Raw genomic sequence first — 19,921 nt, 5'->3', positions numbered from 1 at the left:
TTATCTTTAAATCGAGCGCCGCTGTCAGCAAAGGGTTTGCTGATCTCGGCGACCGTAGAGCGCTCATGCTACTATCGCCGCCGCCGAGCTCACTACAAGCTCCGTAAGCAGCTTGCCGCCGAAGCCTTTGTTCTCCTGCTTACTTGTCGGCATCACTACGGGACAATATGTTTGGTCTTATGTGCTGTAAGTTTTTAATAAACAGTGGAAATGAAATATCGCATTCTTTCTCCCGACTGCTTTCTCTGCTTCATCTGTCAGTGTTTGGTCTCCGGCTGCGGGTTCATTTGCACTGCAATCCAAATGATGGTGTACATGCCCTTTTTCTCCGTGAGCACATCACTTAGCGATAATGTTTGTAACAGCGTCGCGGCACATTTACCGCCGGTCCAATATAAACTAAAAAAAAAAAGAATATTGTAAGCACCGCATACTGCGCCTTAGTTTTAGTGTCGCACATGTTTTGGCGATCAGAATGCCCGTATCGTCGCTTCAACGTGTACTTCGCAAATATAATCCCCGTGACACTTCTGGGCTGAACAGTGTTTTCAGGCTTTCCGAACAGCTCTTCAATTCTTCATCCAGCGTTCATATAATATTCTGAGAACTCATACGGACTCTGAGCAGTAGCTCGACGCGCTCAGATGTGGTGACCATTTGCGTCACCACAATTTCGAAAGAAATCGATTTTTAGCTCAGCTGCCAAGCGCCACTGGGTCCGATGAGGTCTCGGATTTATGAAGCAAATAAAAGCGAGAAAGCAAGTCTTCAGTGGATATGCACGGTTTCTATAGTGCTTGTCTGTTCTGACCTCAGAAACTTTGCACGCTCACATGTACTCACACACAAGTAACCGTGCGAAAGGTATGACGTTGCAAAATGTATGATGTTTTTCAGTGTGTGGTTACCTGTGGCCCTTCGTGGCATACGTTAGTAAGGCTTTGATGTCCGAAGGTGCCTTGATGTGCGAAAGTGGATCAAAATCCGAACGACACAAATAAAGGAGCAGTCCCACAAAGCACCTGTGTATGTGTACGTGTACACGTGTACTGCAGTAGGCATATATGCGACATATTTCTGCAAGTTTGCGTTTGCATATGAGTTCATATGTACCTTTCTAACGTAAGGGGGTGAATATCTTTAGATTGGTTTGGTTTGGTTTATTGGGGTTTAACGTCCCAAAGCGACTCAGGCTATGGGGACGCCGTAGTGAAGGGCTCCGGAAATTCCGACCACCTGGGGTTCTTCAACGTGCACTGACATCGCACAGTACACGGGCCTCTAGCATTTAACCTCCATCGAAATGCTACCGCCGCGGCCAGGATCGAACCCACGTCTTTCCGGCCAGCAGCCGAGCGCCGTAACCGCTGAGCAGCCGCGGCGGGGAATAGTAAAATCATCCGGATCACTTACTCACCTTACACGTAACCTATGTGGACTAGGGTGCTCTACCACATTTTTTTTTTCGCGAGAGGGCTGAACACAACAGTTGAGCTTATCTAGGCGCTTGATTCATCCGTCTTCTACCGCCTTTTTGTTGCAAATTATAGCGATATAATAACAAATGCAAACATTAATTGGTCCTATTCAGGCCAAAAAGCAGGGATAGTCTTCAAGTCGCGTTAGTCTATTTATGCGAATCGCGCCCGAAGCATAATGCGCCGGGCTGCTTTGACGTCAGCCGTTAACTCTCCGACGGCGCGAGCGGAAACATGACGTCGTTCCCCGTGTGCCAGGATTCCGCAATGCCCGCGCAACGTCCAACAGCGCAACGGCGGCAGCAGTAACGTCAGGACTCGCGCGCCTCATCACTCATCTGACGCACGACTTTGTCGCGGACACCTCGAATCGGTTGCCTTCCGCCCTAGCGTTGCGCCGTCGTGACGTCGGCGGCGTCGGTAGGAGCGATGCACTGGCGCGCATCCGCACGTGGTTATTCCTCCTGGTTCCACGTCGGCAGCGCCAGCCAGCGGGATATCGCCAGCGACGCCGGTTAACGGACTGACAGCACGTGGCGGAGTTTATCGCAAAGCCCGGCAGGTGTCCGCTGATAACCTTCTCGCCTCGCTGCCGCTTGTTTGTTCTGTTTATATCCAAGACATGTAAATATATGCGTCGGCCTAGGGGCATGCACCGATGCGGGAGCGTGACGGGGGTGCTTGTTATAATATGGCCGTACCATGCCTCAGTGATGAATACACGTACAGACGAATAAATTGCAGAATAAGTAAAAAGAAAATAGGCCTTCAAAAATAAAACAAAACCCGCTTTATGGGATGCAACTACTTGCAACGTATAACGTAACAGTGTGGCGCAGAGTAGTGGGGGACTGCGCAACGGTTTCAACTCTGTGCAAAACCGATCACAACAGCGCGATTTTACTTGCATACCTCACGATGATGTAAGTTGCGTTGTGCTCTGGACCGCCTTGATCCTCGCCCTTTCACAGAGGCTAAGATCTTCGGTCCATGGCCACAACAGTCGACAGCCATCAAGGCTTACAAGACACCGTTTTGTTTTTTTGCGAGAGACTGCCTTGATTGACAGATTGTGACTGTGTTTCCCATTCCTTCTCTCTTCCCTCTTTAATCCCCTCCTTCCCTTCCCCAGTGCAGGGAGTAGCCAAGCGGAAACCTTTCTGGTTAAATCCCTGCCTTTCCCTCCCCCCTCTGTATCTATCTTACGATGACAGGAATAAAAGAAAAATGTGTTGAAGAATATGCAAACATTATATTTTAGTCGCAATATTTGTGTGTTAAACACACTGGATGCCCTTCTCGGGCTCATACAAATCTGGATACGTGAAATAGACGCTTGTGTACGAAGTAAATATATAATTGATGCCAACATACGTGACGACTGATGCCAGCATAAGACATTCACTTTACGCGAATGTTTTTTTCATGTCAGCATTTTACGTTTCCGTGGCGTTACACAACTTAGACGCGTACACGCACATACATTTGTTAGTAGGAACGCCCCAGGTTGGGGCAAGATGAGCGTGAGGTCAGAATAGAGTATCTAGCTGTGATTCCTCCACGAATTTGCAGCGTCATTGTTGCAAAGCGTGTCATGCTGACGCCCCCTCTCCGCTAGGACACAGGTGGCGATTTCCACAGCGAACAGCTTCTCAGTCTACTGCTGTAAAATGTGCACCGTGGGCCGGGTCTTCCCACCCGCCGCGGTGGCTCAGTGGTTAGAGTGCTCGGCTATGGAACCGGAGTACCCGGGTGCGAACCCGACCGCGGCGGCCGCGTTTCGGTGGAGGCGAAACGCTGAGGCGCCCGTGTGCTGCCAGTGCACGTTAAAGATTCTCAGGCGGTCGAAACTATTCCGGAGCCCTCCACTACGACACCTTTTCCTTCTCTCCCTCCCTCCTTTATCCCTTCACTTACGGCGCGTTTCGGGTGCCCACCGAGATGTGAGACAATTACTGCGCCATTTACTTGAATCAGAAATATATTTTACAATTTCTTTTCCCGGGTCTTTTCCCACCTTTTGTTGTCAAGCGTTCGCCTTGAAGCATGGACGCGCACGGCGCTCATCACCGCTGCCCGGATCGCGTTGTGCATGCGTAACTAATGCGGGCGCCTGTCACGAGATGGGGCTACACGTATCGCTGCCTAAGCACCAGGCTTTATCGCGTTTCTGTTATTTTGGAGGCCGATGCCTACAGCACTACTCGCAGTTCGACGTGTTTATGCACAAATCTTGACAGAAAGGGAGGTACACAGTTCCGAAAGTCCGCGGAAACCAATAAGAACGAAGACTTTTCTCCAATTCTCTGAGCGAAGAAATGACAATCATCATCATCAAGAACAGCTTAACTACATTCTAACACGACCGAGCCGTTATGGGAGTAAAGAAGGAATAAGCTGTCCTATAACGCCCTCTCTTTACGGGCAGGGTATGCAGCTGAAGTCCCGGAGTAGATTTCGATCACAAAATATACAGAATGCTTACTTATGGGAACGGCGGTATGTTTCCACTGCAACGCATAGTAACTTGATGCAGTTAGCAATGGGAGGAAGCTTTTAAGCGTGGCACCGGAGGTCTTGTGGTTAACTAATAGAGGGGATTGAAAGCTCGGTAAAATCTTCGTAACTGCTAGAACTTCGGATGTTTTGATGAGGGTATTTCAGTTTCCAGCCTCAAGACCCCTTATTTTTAGTGATGGAAATCTACCACAGTGCTTGGGCACCTCACCCTGCGTCTAAAAGGGTACGCGCTAGAGGACAGCTTATTCCTTTTTTCTCCCATATAGGGCCATTCATATTTAAAGTGTACGTGCACTATCCGCAGGATAAATACCTCTCTCAGCGACCTCCAAGTAATTCCTCCCGCATTTGTTACGGCCGCCTTATCTCCGCAAGCTTTCTTATCTTATCCGCCCACCACCTGAACATCTGCCGCCTCCTGCTACGCTTGCTTTTTCTCGCCATCCACTGCGTTACGCTAAGGAGGTGCTCCTGTTTATTTCATATTCGTGACTTCAGCTAGGACAGGAGCTAGGAGATTAGGGAACAAGCGGGAGTCAATCATTTCCTACCTTATTTATTGTCACAATGACAATAAATGCAATGAAAAGTGTCAGCTAACTGTCGCAAGTGTACTGACATGGCAAAACTGCCATTTTGCACAGCGGTCAGCAGTCGGTGGTGGCAGAAATCAAGCTTAAAGCTCAGGTTTTCTCAAGGGTACCGCGTTACGACCTTAGTATACTTTTTAAATTATCATGGTCTCTGCCTAACCGCAGTATCATGAACGTTGGAGCATGAACGTTGAGCCAAGCCAAACTCGCCCCAGCCGGCACGACGGTAATGCCCCAAAAGGCGTCCCACAGCGCAGGCACTCATTGTTGCATCGAGCCCCAGTTTGCCGCGCTGTTCCCTCCGCAACCTTACGACCGTGGGCGTAGACGTGGTTTCAGCATGACGCGTGAACCTTATATAACCGTGCACCTCCGCCTTGCGATGAGACGCGGCCCTTAAGAGACATCTTGTAGTGTTTACTTCGTACGCCGGAGCAGTAGATAGCTGAGCACACGTAATCTATACGATTACTTCGCGGTCGGACTCGTCTTGTTTCCTCACCCTTTGCTCGATGAACGGGGTAAATGAATAAATAACAAAGAGGCGCGTCTCGTGGAGCAGTATACACCTCGAAAACGGGGTCACCGCGCAACCAATTACCTTCGTTGAGAAGTAATTCCCTCATCTTCGTCCAGGAGCCGCTACAGCAGGCAGTGGCGTGACTTGGCTAAACAACTTAGTGGAAGTAGCGGTTCATGTAATGAACGAGACTAGAGCCCGAGTGATGGTGTTGCGAGCGCCATCATTGCGCAACTCACTGGCGGAAACTCCCCAGAAGGGCTAGAGCATCGTATGATCCGAGAATACGAGATACCTTGTTTGCGCACTCGTGGAAAGAATGACAGGAAAGAAGGCAAGAAGGAAAGAAAGAAAAAAGAACGAGGGAAGGACGGAAGGAAGGAAAGGAGGAGGGAAAGAAGCAAGGAAGGAAAGAAATACGAAAACAAAGAAAGAAGGAAAGAAACAAATAAAAAAAGAAAGAAAAGAAATAAACAAATAAAGAAACAATCAAAAGAAAGAAAGAAAGAAAGAAAAAGAAACGAGTTCTCCAATTTGTGGTTTGGTTTGGTTTATGGGGTTTAACGTCCCAAAGCGACTGAGGCTATGAGAGACGCCGTAGTGGAGGGCTCCGGAAATTTCGACCACCTGGGGTTCTTTAACGTGCACTGACATCGCATAGTACACGGGATTTGTGTTTATATGAAATCCTTTTCCTGTATTGAGTTTTGCTGCCCTAACCTTTCGCCGACGTGTGTGGTGCTTGAGGCCTAAAGGCATTTTTTACCTGCACCGTTCTAACTATCGCGTTCTTTGCTTCTCTTTATGTTCCTATATTGCTTTGTTATATTTTTGTGGCCTTTATTTTTTACATCAACCTTGTACACGCTCCCTCCTTATGTAATACCCCAACAGGAGCCTTTAAGGGACGATAAATGATGATGATGAAGAAAGAAAGGAGGAAAGGAAGACACGAGGCCTGTCTTTGGCTGAAGATGCGCGGGAAAGTACAAGAAATACAGCGGGTGAGCACAAGTTTCCGAGATGTTAAAACGTGTGGTGCAGCTCGGCGCTAAGAGAGCGTAGCCTGTGGTGGTGGCAGGTCTTTCGAGTCGCCCGTTTCGTAACTCGGAGTCGTAACGGTCGCAGGCTGTCTGGCGAGGCAGGCGTGAAAGGTCGTCGCATTAACGAAGACGCCATCGAAAGTGTGGAACAGAGGCGGAGTGTGTGTCAACAAATGTGCGCGTCGGAAGGCTGCAGGCCTCTTAAAAGCCGCGAACGGCTTCTTTCGAGCGAAGAAATAGGCAATGCAGAGGTCGGGACGGTGGCGGCTATTAGGTTTTTCAGATATGTAGTGACGGCTATTAAACGTTGACAGGCGCTAAATAAACCAGTGATGCAATGGGCCGTTAAAAGGGCATACGGGAAACGCCGTTGCTGCCTCATCGATTTGCTAGAAATATGGCTGTCGCTCCCGATCTAGATGTACAAAGTACTGGAGTGCTCCGAAGCCATGTGCAAATAACAGTACACGTTTAAAAAGGACGAGGCTAGTGATGATTTTCTGGTATTGGGGCATCTAACTTTCGTGTTTAGACGAACACCGAAGACAACTGCATCCACTTATTGATCTCGGTACAAACTGATTCATTGCCTTCGTTGTCGTTTTTCGGGCAACAAAAGACGCATTTATCGGCAACAAATTGGGTTTCAAAATCTTCCCACCAGCCCATTCAAACTCCTGACTTCCTTACTGAGAACAATATATCGTCACCGTTCTGAAATCAATGGTGTGTAGCACGGCCTCCGAGATCCATGCAAAAAAATCGATGCCGACGCACGCATGTTTAGTTGTGAAATGTGCCGATGATGGCGACACCTGTATTTCATCTCAGAGCGAAAGCTCTACTCCTCGCGTACAAAGCTGAAGGTCATGTGGCTACGAAATTTGACCTTCAAACCAGGAGTAGCGGAGGCCTGGATTGACGTCATGCCACGTGCCTCGTCACGCCTCGCCACAGCCTGCGCGCGTTGGGCCGACGGCGCTCGCCTCGCAGCTATCGAATCACGTGACCCGGCGGCCTCACAACAGTTGCGTATGCGGAGCCGACGGCACTCTCGCAACTGCCGGAAATCACGTGACACGTCGTTGGCTATATAATAGAGTGTGGCATGTGCTTACCTTCGCACAATGAAATTTCCGGAGCCCTTCACTACGGCGTTTCTCATAGCCTCAGTCACTTTGGGACGTTAAACCCCATAAACCAAAACCAAACCAAAACCTCCGCACAAAGGCGGAACTAGTGCTTCGACGATGTTAAAGTTTAATCGAAGCTAAAACCACGTCTTACCATGCTTAACTGAGCTTTCGCTCAACTTGCTAGGTTCAGGCGGGTTGAACCACAGCTAATTTTTTTGTTCTTTTCGATAGCTTACAAAAGCTCCTTCTAGGTGAAGAGAGTGGTATCCTTGTGATTAGAACACGGTGCTCGATCCACACAGGCCAACTTCAGTCTGTCCTCGTATTTTCGTTCGTTCCCATTGTGTACCCTGCTCAAGCTCCGTGCTATAAGCTTTGCTCGAGGGAGCCGGCCTAGACGCCCGTGTTAGGATAACATGAAGACCTTGCATTAGTTAAGACAAAAGACTTCAACTATACCCACCAAGTCGACAAAGAAGAAAAAATATAGCGAAAGGGCTGCCCAGGCCACCGGAGTACGTTCTCTCTAACCTGAGTTTAAGCTTCCGGCTTGCGGTGAACTTGAGTTTTGGGCATACACAACCTGCCCGCAAAAAAGGAGGTTGCACTACGCGACTTTTACGTTGAGGTATATGAGTAGTTTTTTTTCTTCGAAAGAAGCCAAATCCAGAAATTTATTTATACATACTGCAGCGCAATTATACGCGCTATGGCAGGAGTGGGAAAAAAAACAAAAAGCAAAATACTAAAGGTAACAAAATACAACAATATGTACAAAGTGAGCACAATGAACTTCAAAACACACAAAAAGTAACAAACAAAAAAAGGAACTGTTAATGGCACGGTCGGAATATTCAGGTATTATGTGTCTTCCATGGCAGTTATAAAACTTTGAACTGGAGATGAACGAATGGATCCAGGTAAAGAATTCCAGGCTTCTATTGAACGGGGAAAAAAACTGAATTTGAACAAATTAGTACGTGCAAAATACGGTATTAAATTTAGCTCGTGATGACTTCTTGTAGATGATAAAGGTGCAAAGTTAATGTAGTGGTTAACTAGACTAAGTCAAATTATTCTGTAATGACAAGCAAATCCATAAATATTGCCACTGCAAAAATTATATTAATGAAAGGGGCATCGTAATGCCCTGAAAACCTGCATACAAATCCTACTTCAAATAAAAACGAGCCATATCCTGCTGATGTACGGATCAAAATGAACCAAATCTAATCTTCACTACCTTTTATTGCGAAAGCAATACTACGCCAGGTCTAACCGCTCGTCGCGTGGTCCGTGCACTGCTCCTCGAGGAGCCGCCGCCAGACGGTGTGACGTCAGCCTCTCCGCTGCTATGGCGACGCGTGACGTCAGCTTGCTCTCTTCACCGCAGCCAGGAGGAGCCGCCGGTCGTGCCGCGCTCCTCGAGGAGTCTCGCCATGGAAGTCACCGACGAAGAGTCTATATCTGAATCTATTCATAATTAAAACTGCGCGAACAAAAACAAGGACACGAGGAAGAAAACAGCAACACACACAAGCGCAGTGTGTGTTGCGCTTGTGTGTGTTGCTGTTTTCTTCCTCGTGTCCTTGTTTTTGTTCGCGCAGTTTTAATTATGAATGATTCAAACCAACTAGCCCGCCAGAAGATACATCTGAATCTAGTTGCTCTACTGCTTCTGAACAGTTTAACTCTAAGGCGACAGCCAAGCAAGCTAGGAAGAATGCGAGAAAGAGGTTACAACGTGCCCAAGAAACGGAAGGACAACGAGAAGAACGACTGCGGAAACGACGAGAAGCCAAAGCAGCTAAACGAGCTGCATCGAGTTCAGAAGCTGGGATTAGGCAAGCTAAACGGAATGAAGCCAAGCGGATGTGACCAAGCATAACATTGTATTGCTTTCGCAACCAACCAGGTTTAACCAGAGCTAAACCACACCCATTTTTTTTTTTTTTTAGCCTGAGCCTCATAGCTTGAACTGTATCGAGCGTGGTTCCATTTAGTCCTTCGTAACGCTAATTTACGATCGACTGTGTTGGGTATGCAGAGATCGTCGGAAGATCTGAACCAGAAGATGACAACGATGGAAAAATCAGCCCTGACGCCGAGGAAGCAAGGATACGCCTCTGCTACGCTGAATTTCCAAGTGTTCAGTTGGGCTAGTTGGTATCGGTATCCTAAATTCATCATTATGAGCGAAATAGTAGACGCAGGCAGGAAACGACACGAGTAGCGGTTGCCTTGTCGTTTTGTGTCCTGTCTGCGGCTACCATTTCGCTACTAATCAGGAATTAAGGACTTTACAGTGAATTAGAATAAACTGTAGGTCCTATATGTTCTAGCTAGATTACTTTTTCGCTGCCAAAGTGCGAACAAAAGAAAATAAGGCAGTAATGTCAGCGCTTCTGACAGAAGCTTGCTGTTCACATTACTTGTTTGTGTTAGTGAATCATCGCAGTTGCCTAATTGCACACAGTGAATTTTCAATTTTTTTTTCTGCACCATTCACCGCACAATCATTTTCAAGCACTATTTTTAAAAACAGAGCTTGAATTAATACTGTAGAATTAAATTTTCGGAACAAATCTTGGTTTGATCTAGAGTTCCACATCAAAAAGAGGCAAGTCAATGTTTACATGCCGATATGGACCAACTTATTTGGATAATTTTTCAGTGCACGTTGGTCTAGAGCTACCTACGGGTAAAACGTTTCATGTAACAGCTTGGACAGCGTTACGGTTTATGCGGATAAGTAACTTGCGCGTTTTTTACAGTACCATGTTTAAGTCGATTTGGCTCATTTCGAAAGAAAAAAAAGAAAACCTCCTCATACTTGCTTTTTTTATTTATTCAAATATGTTCCGTTGCTACACGTCAATGTTTGTTCAGCACAGAATGCTCCACAGTTAGGCTTATAAAAGCGAGGGAAAAAATAAGAGAAAACCACCTAAGGCTTATTGCGCCATGAGTCTTCAGACAGCTTAAGAGAACGTTTGCAGATAACACAACGACGATGCTACGCTCTGCATCAATTTCATAATGCCTACCGAATGAAGCGCAGGAACGTGAAATAAGCAATTAGGCATCATCAGGGGTAAAACGACAGATGCTTCACCCCCGGTCCCAGCCGTTACCCTTCGACCTCTCGCCGCACCCAATCCCGAAGCCATATATACCACAGGACCCCGAACCCATTGCTGCTGGTTGTATACAGCACGGGCCATGCATAGTCAGGTTAAGCGCTTGTTGTGGACAGCGACTAAGGCTACCGACCACGGCTTAGTCGCCGCGCAGAAAAGAAGCAGCGTTAATTGCATTGGCTAAGGGTGGCTATCGAATGTGAAAACGTTTATCGGGTTAGAATAGTTGCTACGACGCTAGCTGGTCATAGCTTGAGGCATGCGAGAATTGCTATTATTATCATCATCATCATAAGCAAGGATAGACGCACTGCAGGACGATGGCTCCTCCTATCAACGTCCAATTACCCTGGCTAGTCACGGCCCAGCCAATTTCCTCATCCCACCGGCCCATCTGATTCTCCCGTTCCAAGATCCGCTATGTTACCCCAAGAGACGATCGGTTGTGTGTTGTCCGCATTACAAGACCAGTCACTATTACTCTCTTGACTTCACGTTGGACGCCATTGCCTCGAAATTTTTCTCGAATTCGCGCTGCTCTCCAATCCACCATTCCACTTTTCCGCCACACCCAACCTTATCGATTCGTGAAGCTCGCATTCTTCGCCGAATACAGTTTAGTCTCCTACGTACACCAGCCAAACTTGTTTCTACCGGTATATTTCCACACCTCAGTGCCCAGACTGTCCACACACATATGCAGATATAGACATAACACTGTCTATACACAGTGCCACGTAGCCTTCCAGTCCCCCGCCTATCCTTTCCCCCCACCGTGGCCCACCGTGGCCCACCGAGGCCCACCTAGCTCGCTTCCCGGGACGTGAACCTGCAACGCGCCCTCGTCACCTTGGCCCAGGACCTTTTGAACGCCTAACATAAATGCTGTTTTAATAAAATTGTTACACAACCACCCCCGTTCCGCTCTTAATGCTACGCCTTTCATTTTTCTTCCCGCAGCTTGCTGCATTGTGTTTAGTTTGATGTTGTCCCTTTTATGTCGTCACCTTTTGAGTTTCGGCCACAATAGTGAACACTGACATGCAGTATGCAACTGACAGATACTTGCATTTTGAGTGATATTGCTAAGCGAATGTTCAAAACTAAGAGTTTCGGTTACTTTCTTTCCCAAGGTTTGGGTCCGTGATCAGTTCTCGGTCGCGATAGATGTACGGCCTCACTACTTCTGGCACTTGCCTGTCCGTGAAACTGTTGTTTCGTTACCAGGCTGTTGAAACTGGCATATGTTTCCTTCCTATTAACTATTTAGCCTACCGTTCCACTTTTCTTCTATAATATCTTCAGGACTGCAATTCTTCGCCTGTGTTACCTTGTAGGACCACATTATCAAGTCGGAATAAGAACACAAAGGCCCATCTCCATCTATCCAAAATTGCGAAGCAATATTTATAAATTCGGATTACCCAGAACGTTTTAACGGAAGTCTAACCTGATATCCGAATCATGACATTCCCTTAAATCACGCCGTAAAGTAGCTATACTATGTCTTTTCAGCCACCATTTCACCACTCACTGCTTGGAAAGTCCTTTACCAAGACTACTTCGCGCTTTTTACACGGCCTCAATTAGTCATTATAAAGACGTTAGTCTGCTATAAGTTCACTCTGCTGCGTATTTTACTGCTTTTATGTTCGACCAGTAAAGGAGTAAAGTCATTTCCGTGCCGACAATTCTGAGCACTTCAGCGCCGTACCAGAAAATAGTCATCCATTTCCATGTAAAAACCCACCAATAATTGAATAGCGCAGCATACGGGCGCTTGAGGGGCCAATGAAATAAATTACTGCAGGCGGTATCAGCGCCAGTAGTCTTCTAATTAAATTCCACTAAAATTACGCCATATGCAATGCATGTGACCGAATGGGTCCTGAAAAACAATTTTTTTATCTGAAGCACTCGAAACCCATATGGAAGAAGGCTGAAGAAGATTCGCACCATACATTAATTTCTGCATTCAATACACACTCTGACTTCAGAGCGTCAATTGTGCTGGTACGGTCTGCTTGACAGACAGGACGAATGCGGTGACCTGCAAACGGATGGAGACGCTTGCAACCGACCCGCTTTGTCTTGTTGTCGTAAAGCCGGCTGACGACGCGACATGTTCAATAAGGCTGCATGTCAGACTGCAGAACCAGACCGCAGAACACATTTATAAAGGCAAGGTTAAATTACAAAAAAAAAATAAATAGAAAAGACGCCGAAGACACCATTCCACACTAGAATGAAGAAGTCTGTACCATACTTTAACACGAGAGCTCGCTCTCGAGCTTTAATTTTCTTATTTTTTTGATGGAAAATAATTTGTCCTTGGTCCTATCCATTTACACCCTCACTTTGGCAGCTTGCGATACCGTTGTGTAGCGGCCAGAACATAATGACTTAGTTTTCATGATTAATTCCTAGGAGTTTAACTTCCTCGTGAAGTTGTCTGAGTAGGCGTGCACGTTCCTCATTTGGAGACTAAGACGAGCCTGTATGCGAGAAAAGTAGCACATAAGACGGTGATCCGTTTGGACTAACCACAGTAGTGGTGTCACTTAGGCCTCCGCACAGACCCCAGCAATTGGGTGCAAACAGGTGGCTCAAGACAGCGCAGTTCCAAACACACCAGGCATTTTGACGCTCATCCTCTGTAACTGTGTTCTTTCTAAAACTTTTCTAGCGATTGCTGGACTTTATTGGGCGAAATGTAAGAATTCTCGAATTCTTTGCGGCGGCGTACCCGGAGACGTACGTATTCTTCGTCCTCTGCACTGAAGACTATGAATGTGAGGCCACGCTTACTTGAATGAAGCGTTTAAACTGTTGAAACAAGTTCGATCGTGTGGCCGCACTGCAAACCTCCTCTCCTACATATTATAAGAAAGGTAAGTCTGTTGTTGCATCTGAGGAAAGGTGCAGACCAGTACCTAAGCTAACCTAATATTACGGCTTTCCACTACATATGACTTTTTGCTAATATGTGCAGAACAACGTTCAGCTGACTTCGCAAAAATATGTTTGTTTCACTGTACTCTCTGTTCCTTAAATCATTAGCAGGTGAATCGTTATTTGGTCGTGGCGTTTACTGAACCGTCAATGTCGCGGAGAACTCGCACACATAGCGTGACAGTAATGCCCACACAACCAGCAGCCAGCAAAGGAAACTTTACTGCTGCAGCAAGTAGGTAACATTTTTTTGTTGGTTCAGGAAGAAAACGAGGGAATATTCACGGGCAGAACAATAGTATTGAGCGACATCCCTACTAATACGGGACAAGCCGAATTTATGAAGTCTGAGTAATACTGATCCCGCATGCAAAACTATACTTCCTCAACAGAGAAACTCTACCGTTACCCTCCATAACCGGCGATGTAGTAAGGATCCAGCGAGCCTACATTAATATGTAAATCATGCGCTGTAGCACGTGTTCTAGGAAAGGTCATGAAAGTTGCTTAATGACGTCTTGCGCGGAGGACCTACACAAGCAATTCGTAACACGCTCAGTTCGCCGCAGGGTATCAAATATGAGTAGCGAGGTATTTAGGCAGTAAAAAGTAAAAAAAAAAATCCTAAGATAATATAGTGCGAAGGCAGTCTTTTGGGTCCGTGGGCGGATGAGGTTCAATACGCTTACTCGCTCGTCCGCAGCGCCAGCGCGGCGACTGTGCGTTGGCGCGGCTAAAATTGCTCTGGAATATTGCTCCCTTTGCATAGGTTATTACAGTCAGGTAAACCATGAGCCACGAAGGGATGTCGGTGCGCGATGCGAAATAAAGGCAAATGTCAGATGAAAGAACAGGAATCGCAACTGTCACCGCAGGCGATGAAAGCGTGCAGGCGTAGGTCATAGCCTGGGGAGCTTGTTTGTCGAATGAAGCAAGTGGAGCCGGGGATGCGTTTCTACGCGTGAATGTGCCGGGCGGAATCAAAGTGTAGCGCATATACAGCTCCAAAAACGAGCGTTCTTTTGCAAGGGACTCTCCTAGAAAAGTCATTTAAGTCTATGGCCAGGATGCAGCAACTTTTCACAGCATATCTGCAGCCCAAGTAGCACAGAACATTAGAATGTACTATCCGGGACAAAAGTGGTATACTCCACGCAGCGGGAGCCAGAGCAACAGATGGATGGATGGATAGGAGCGCCCCTTTGAAACGGGGTGGTGGCAATTGCCACCATGCTCAGCTTTTCTTTCTTTATTTTTTTTTTAACTGTGTTGTCAATTCTCATAAGATTCGCTATCTTCTTTACCTACGGTTTCCTACACTTCTAACCTTATGCCACATCTCTGCTTTTCAGCCACCAATCCTCCAATCGCTTTTTGCTAACTTCCACTGCAGAAAACTGCATTGCAACGCCATCTACAGGCGGCATCTGGGATCGAGACAGCCTATGCGTGACCTTTATTATCAGCAGGCATTTCACTTGGCTGGTTTCAATGTTCCGTGCTTCAGCTTGCCAAATTGCCGCAGTTTTCCGTTGCTCCAGTCCCCTCCGCGTGGAGTATACAACTTTTTTCTCCGACATATAAAAAGTGTAATGTAAGTTGCAGTAACGTTGCATTAATGTTCACAATTAACAAAATAGCGTTACATGTTGTAGCTCAAATATTAGTTGCACATTAAAAGGAAACGTTATTTTAATGCAGGCAATAAAATGTTAATCTAAGGCTAAATATCAACGTTATATGTTGAATCGTAATAATCAGTATAACGTCTAAATCAACATTGTTCTTAAATAGTCGTCTGTACGTTAGTATAACGCTTGAATCGCAACTACAAAGCAACATAACCAGTATCTTTAAAGCACTGCGCCGCCGAACTTTTTCCAGTGTTCTTAAAGTTCTTTTTGAACTATCAGTACTTTACAACTAAGTTTCTGATGTTGTGCCTAATATAGATTGCATGCCTAGCCCCATTGTTTTGTTAAAAAAAACAGCTTGCTACCCATTCGCCACTATACTTTGACTCGTGAGACACCCTTCAGTAATGGCTATACATAAGCTCGACTCCACGGGATCCGTTCGGAGGTGAGTGCGCGCGCGCTACATGCGGTGCTCTGTTGCGGAGCTGAAGTGTCGCCATCGCTACTGGTCCTCGCAAGGACCAGTAGCGATGTTGCGGAGCTGAAGTGTCGCCATCGCTACTGGTCCTCGCAAGGACCAGTAGCGATGTTGCGGAGCTGAAGTGTCGCCATCGCTACTGGTCCTCACCTTCACAAATGGCGGGCCTTCATGCTCGTGCAGGGTAGGTTTATGATTTTAGAGAATGTTGCATTTACGTTGTTTAAAAGTGTAATTAGTGTCAGGGAAAGGTTTTCTATGTAACCTTACAAACTACAAACACGTTAGAAAGAGAGGACATTAACAACACTGAATTAATCTTACACCCCAGCAAAGTTGTGACATTAATGTTATGTTTCGCTGCTGCAGGCGGGTAACGCTTGTGTGTACTTGCATACGAATATATTTCATAGGTGAGCGTCAATATCAAAGAAAGGTAATTCGACCAGTAATCAAGCGAGGCCAAGCGTCATGTACGCAAGCAATTTGCTGCGCGCTTTATTTGTATTCCTACACGACTCTTCGTCAGTGTTGCGTGAAGGCTTGCGCACACTGCTATGCGAGTAAGGTCACCAGGCAGACTGCGGGCTGAGGTTTCTTTTTATAGCTAATATTGAATCAGACGCGAGCGGCAAGCCCTCGTGGAAGACGCCACCTATATCAGGGATGATTACCCATACGCGAGGCTCTATTCAGTGTCGTCACGTTGACTCAGGTGAGTGCGAGGGCAGAACTGAGTATATAGTATCGCTCATCGTGTACGCGGCGAGGCAGCAACTTAGTTTGAGTGCCGAATCACGAGAGATTATTACGAACGGGTCAGCTTACGTAAGCCTCGCCGGACAGCGCGGCTCGTCCGCATTGCGGAGGCAGGGGTCCCTCGCGCTGAACACGTGACGCCCTGAGCTCGGACAACGTGAGCGTAATTCGACTAGAAGGATGATCGGACAGGGGCGAGAGAGTTGGCGATTCGAGTAGTCGCTTCTAGAGGAGTAACTTACAAAACTCGAGGCCGCACGTGCAGCTCCAATTGAGCCCTGCAAAGCCCTTAGGCTCGTCGCCGTGGTAGTGACGTCGAGAGCTTCGCTTACGTAACGCCCTAATTTCTTGCGCAATCTCTGATCAGGCCAGAGAAGGTGGGAGGTCCAACTGGAGGCCAGGCGCACAACGATGACAAAATGAATCAGTGCTAGAAACAAGTCAAGCCATATAATCTTGACTAAATCGCAGTTTGCCAGTATAATGGTTAACGACGTCATCATCGTCGTCATCAGCCTGATTACGCCCATTGCAAGGCAAATGCCTTTCTCATGTCTGTTAAATTAAACCTGCCCATAGAGTTTCTTACTATTACCTAGAGGGAAAGATGGTGTCCTGTCTATGGGAGTTTGCATGGAGCTTCTTCAAGACCGCTTCAGCCACCATGGGCGCTCTAAGCATCATGGGCTGGTGCGCTACCGACTGCAGAGCCACAACATCTGGCCAAAAAATTATGCAAAAATAAACGTTGTTCATTAATCAAGAATGCCCTAACATTCAATATTCTGTCTATAAATTGTAACAAACGATCAGGAAAGCACGTAGGTGCAAATTTTTTCCCAAAATAAGAGATGGCTTGCTCGTTTATTGGCCAAGTATTGCACACTACCGAAACTATTTCGTGCTTAGCAGGCGTACTTTTAAAAATAACTGTTAAAAAAACATGCTGCTTAAACATTTTAAGAGGTTTTTTTAATGGCATTTCGGAAAAGAGAAACCTTCTATTGGCGTCATGTGCTGTTGCGTTTTCGCTACTGTGTCTTCTGCGCACTACGTTCGCGCCAAAGTCATCTGCGGGTGGAGCGCACTATTCGACGGCTCTTCTCTGAAGTACCTAGCACGTATGCGCGCACATACAGAGAACAGCATTTTCAAAATGGGGCATCTCAGTAACGCCACACTGTCTTCCCGAAAAAATCCGACTGTCCCGCACCAGGTAGCTCAACGTCCCATGATGCTTTGAGCGTCCATGATAGCTGAAGTGCAGCGCCGCCAGCTTTCCCTCTAGGTAATAATACGAAACTCTTTGACCCTGTCTTCTGCCAGCTGCAACCCACCGTATCACCGCAAACTTGTTAACCTCATCGCCGACCTCCCCTGCTGCGCTTGCCTTCTCTTGGAATCCACTCCGTTACCCTTAAGGACCAGTGGTTATCTTGCCTTCGCATTACATGCACTGCTCTAGCCCATTTGTTCCTCTTGATTTCGACTACGATGTCATTAACCCGCGTTTGTTCCGTCACCCACTCTGCCCGCTTCCGGTCTCTTAATGTTACACCTATCATTTTTTCCTATTAGCTCGCTGCGTTGGCCTTAACTTAAGCCGAACCCTTTTCGTTGGCCATCCACGTTTCTGCCCCAAGGAGAATGCCGCTAAGGTACAGCTGTTTTATACTTTTCTCTTGACGGATATTGGTAAACTGCTATTCATGATTCTAGAGAGTAGGCCATATGCACTCCACCCCATTCTCCACTGTCTTCCCGAAAAAATCCGACTGTCCCGCACCAGGTAGCTCAACGTCCCATGATGCTTTGAGCGTCCATGATAGCTGAAGTGCAGCGCCGCCAGCTTTCCCTCTAGGTAATAGTACGAAACTCTTTGACCCTGTCTTCTGCCAGCTGCAACCCACCGTATCACCGCAAACTTGTTAACCTCATCGCCGACCTCCCCTGCTGCGCTTGCCTTCTCTTGGAATCCACTCCGTTACCCTTAAGGACCAGTGGTTATCTTGCCTTCGCATTACATGCACTGCTCTAGCCCATTTGTTCCTCTTGATTTCGACTACGATGTCATTAACCCGCGTTTGTTCCCTCACCCACTCTGCCCGCTTCCGGTCTCTTAATGTTACACCTATCATTTTTTTCTATTAGCTCGCTGCGTTGGCCTTAACTTAAGCCGAACCCTTTTCGTTGGCCATCCACGTTTCTGCCCCAAGGAGAATGCCGCTAAGGTACAGCTGTTTTATACTTTTCTCTTGACGGATATTGGTAAACTGCTATTCATGATTCTAGAGAGTAGGCCATATGCACTCCACCCCATTCTCCACTGTCTTCCCGAAAAAATCCGACTGTCCCGCACCAGGTAGCTCAACGTCCCATGATGCTTTGAGCGTCCATGATAGCTGAAGTGCAGCGCCGCCAGCTTTCCCTCTAGGTAATAGTACGAAACTCTTTGACCCTGTCTTCTGCCAGCTGCAACCCACCGTATCACCGCAAACTTGTTAACCTCATCGCCGACCTCCCCTGCTGCGCTTGCCTTCTCTTGGAATCCACTCCGTTACACTTAAGGACCAGTGGTTATCTTGCCTTGCCTTTGATTTCCTGCATGTTAGTTTTTGGACCCGCCGTTCTACTCTGCCTGTCTAACTCAGTGATCATGCTTTGCAGTACACGAAGGTAAAGCGGAGCGGGGGACCGTAGACCAACTACCCGAAGAATACCACCGACTTTAATTGTCAACAGAAGCTTAACGAGAAATGGGGTGGGATTCTTGATTTCTAAGTTTTATCTGTCCCTGGGTTTCTTATCTCCAGGGCCTGTGGTGATTCCAGGGATACATAGTTCCTCGTTCTCAGTGCTGTCCTCGCTGCCTGGAACGTTCCGCTCGGTCTTCGTCGGCCCCTGGATACGCACCAACTCTTACATTCTCCCCACCTGTCCTTACAGCATGACACTGATTTTTTCATTCTCACTTCTTTCGCAGCCTCTGGCTGCTAACGCTGTGTCTACACAGGAGCTTCACGCTCCTGTTGTAGACAAGACCTTTCCAGGCTTCACGCCCTCACGGTTTACGCCGCTTTACGAGCCTACAGCTTACCGCTTGCACCCGTTCGTTCCGGGCCTCAAGCCGGTTATGCACGCCTTGAGGGCTTCGCTCTCCTGTTGCAACGTTTTAACTCCTGCTTTACCTTCGCAAGGTTTTCATTGCGCGCCCAAGTGGGCACCCCGTCCTTTTGTCGAACGCGATAATGGCGGCGATCAGCTTGCGGGCAAAGCGCGGCGGCGGTTCGTCCCATATCTGCGCCGCTAGTTTCCCTCGAAGACTTTTCCGTACATTGAGTTCTGACGTATTCCTTCCACCTTTGTCACAGATTTTTCTGCGTAGCGGAGAAAGTTTTCGGAGATCACACGTCGAAAACCTATCCGACAGACAGACAGACAGACAGACAGACAGACAGACAGACAGACAGACAGACAGACAGACAGACAGACAGACAGACAGACAGACAGACAGACAGACAGACAGACAGACAGACAGACAGACAGACATAGATCTTTACCTATAGATAGATAGATAGATAGATAGATAGATAGATAGATAGATAGATAGATAGATAGATAGATAGATAGATAGATAGATAGATAGATAGATAGATAGATAGAAA

At 47.0% G+C, this 19,921-nt stretch overlaps 1 protein-coding gene and 1 long non-coding RNA gene across 2 annotated transcripts in view; one reads left to right on the top strand and one right to left on the bottom strand.

Moving 5' to 3' along the window:
• LOC149339189 (uncharacterized) overlaps positions 1-11,178 on the top strand; it is a 36,580-nt gene extending 25,402 nt beyond the window's left edge. The window contains exons 2-3 of the long non-coding RNA XR_016283493.1: positions 6,006-6,115; positions 9,338-11,178. This is a non-coding gene — a long non-coding RNA (uncharacterized LOC149339189). The remainder of the gene's footprint in view (positions 1-6,005; positions 6,116-9,337) is intronic.
• Positions 1-19,921, bottom strand: part of tmod (tropomodulin) — a 123,076-nt gene that overhangs the window by 53,847 nt on the left and 49,308 nt on the right. The window lies entirely within an intron of this gene.

This window comes from Amblyomma mixtum, chromosome 6 (genome assembly GCF_055824585.1).
Source record: "Amblyomma mixtum isolate Tamu chromosome 6, ASM5582458v1, whole genome shotgun sequence".
Lineage (NCBI taxonomy): Eukaryota > Metazoa > Arthropoda > Arachnida > Ixodida > Ixodidae > Amblyomma > Amblyomma mixtum.
The sequence above is the reverse complement of the archived record's forward strand: the minus strand, read 5'-3'. Positions and strand labels throughout refer to the sequence as shown.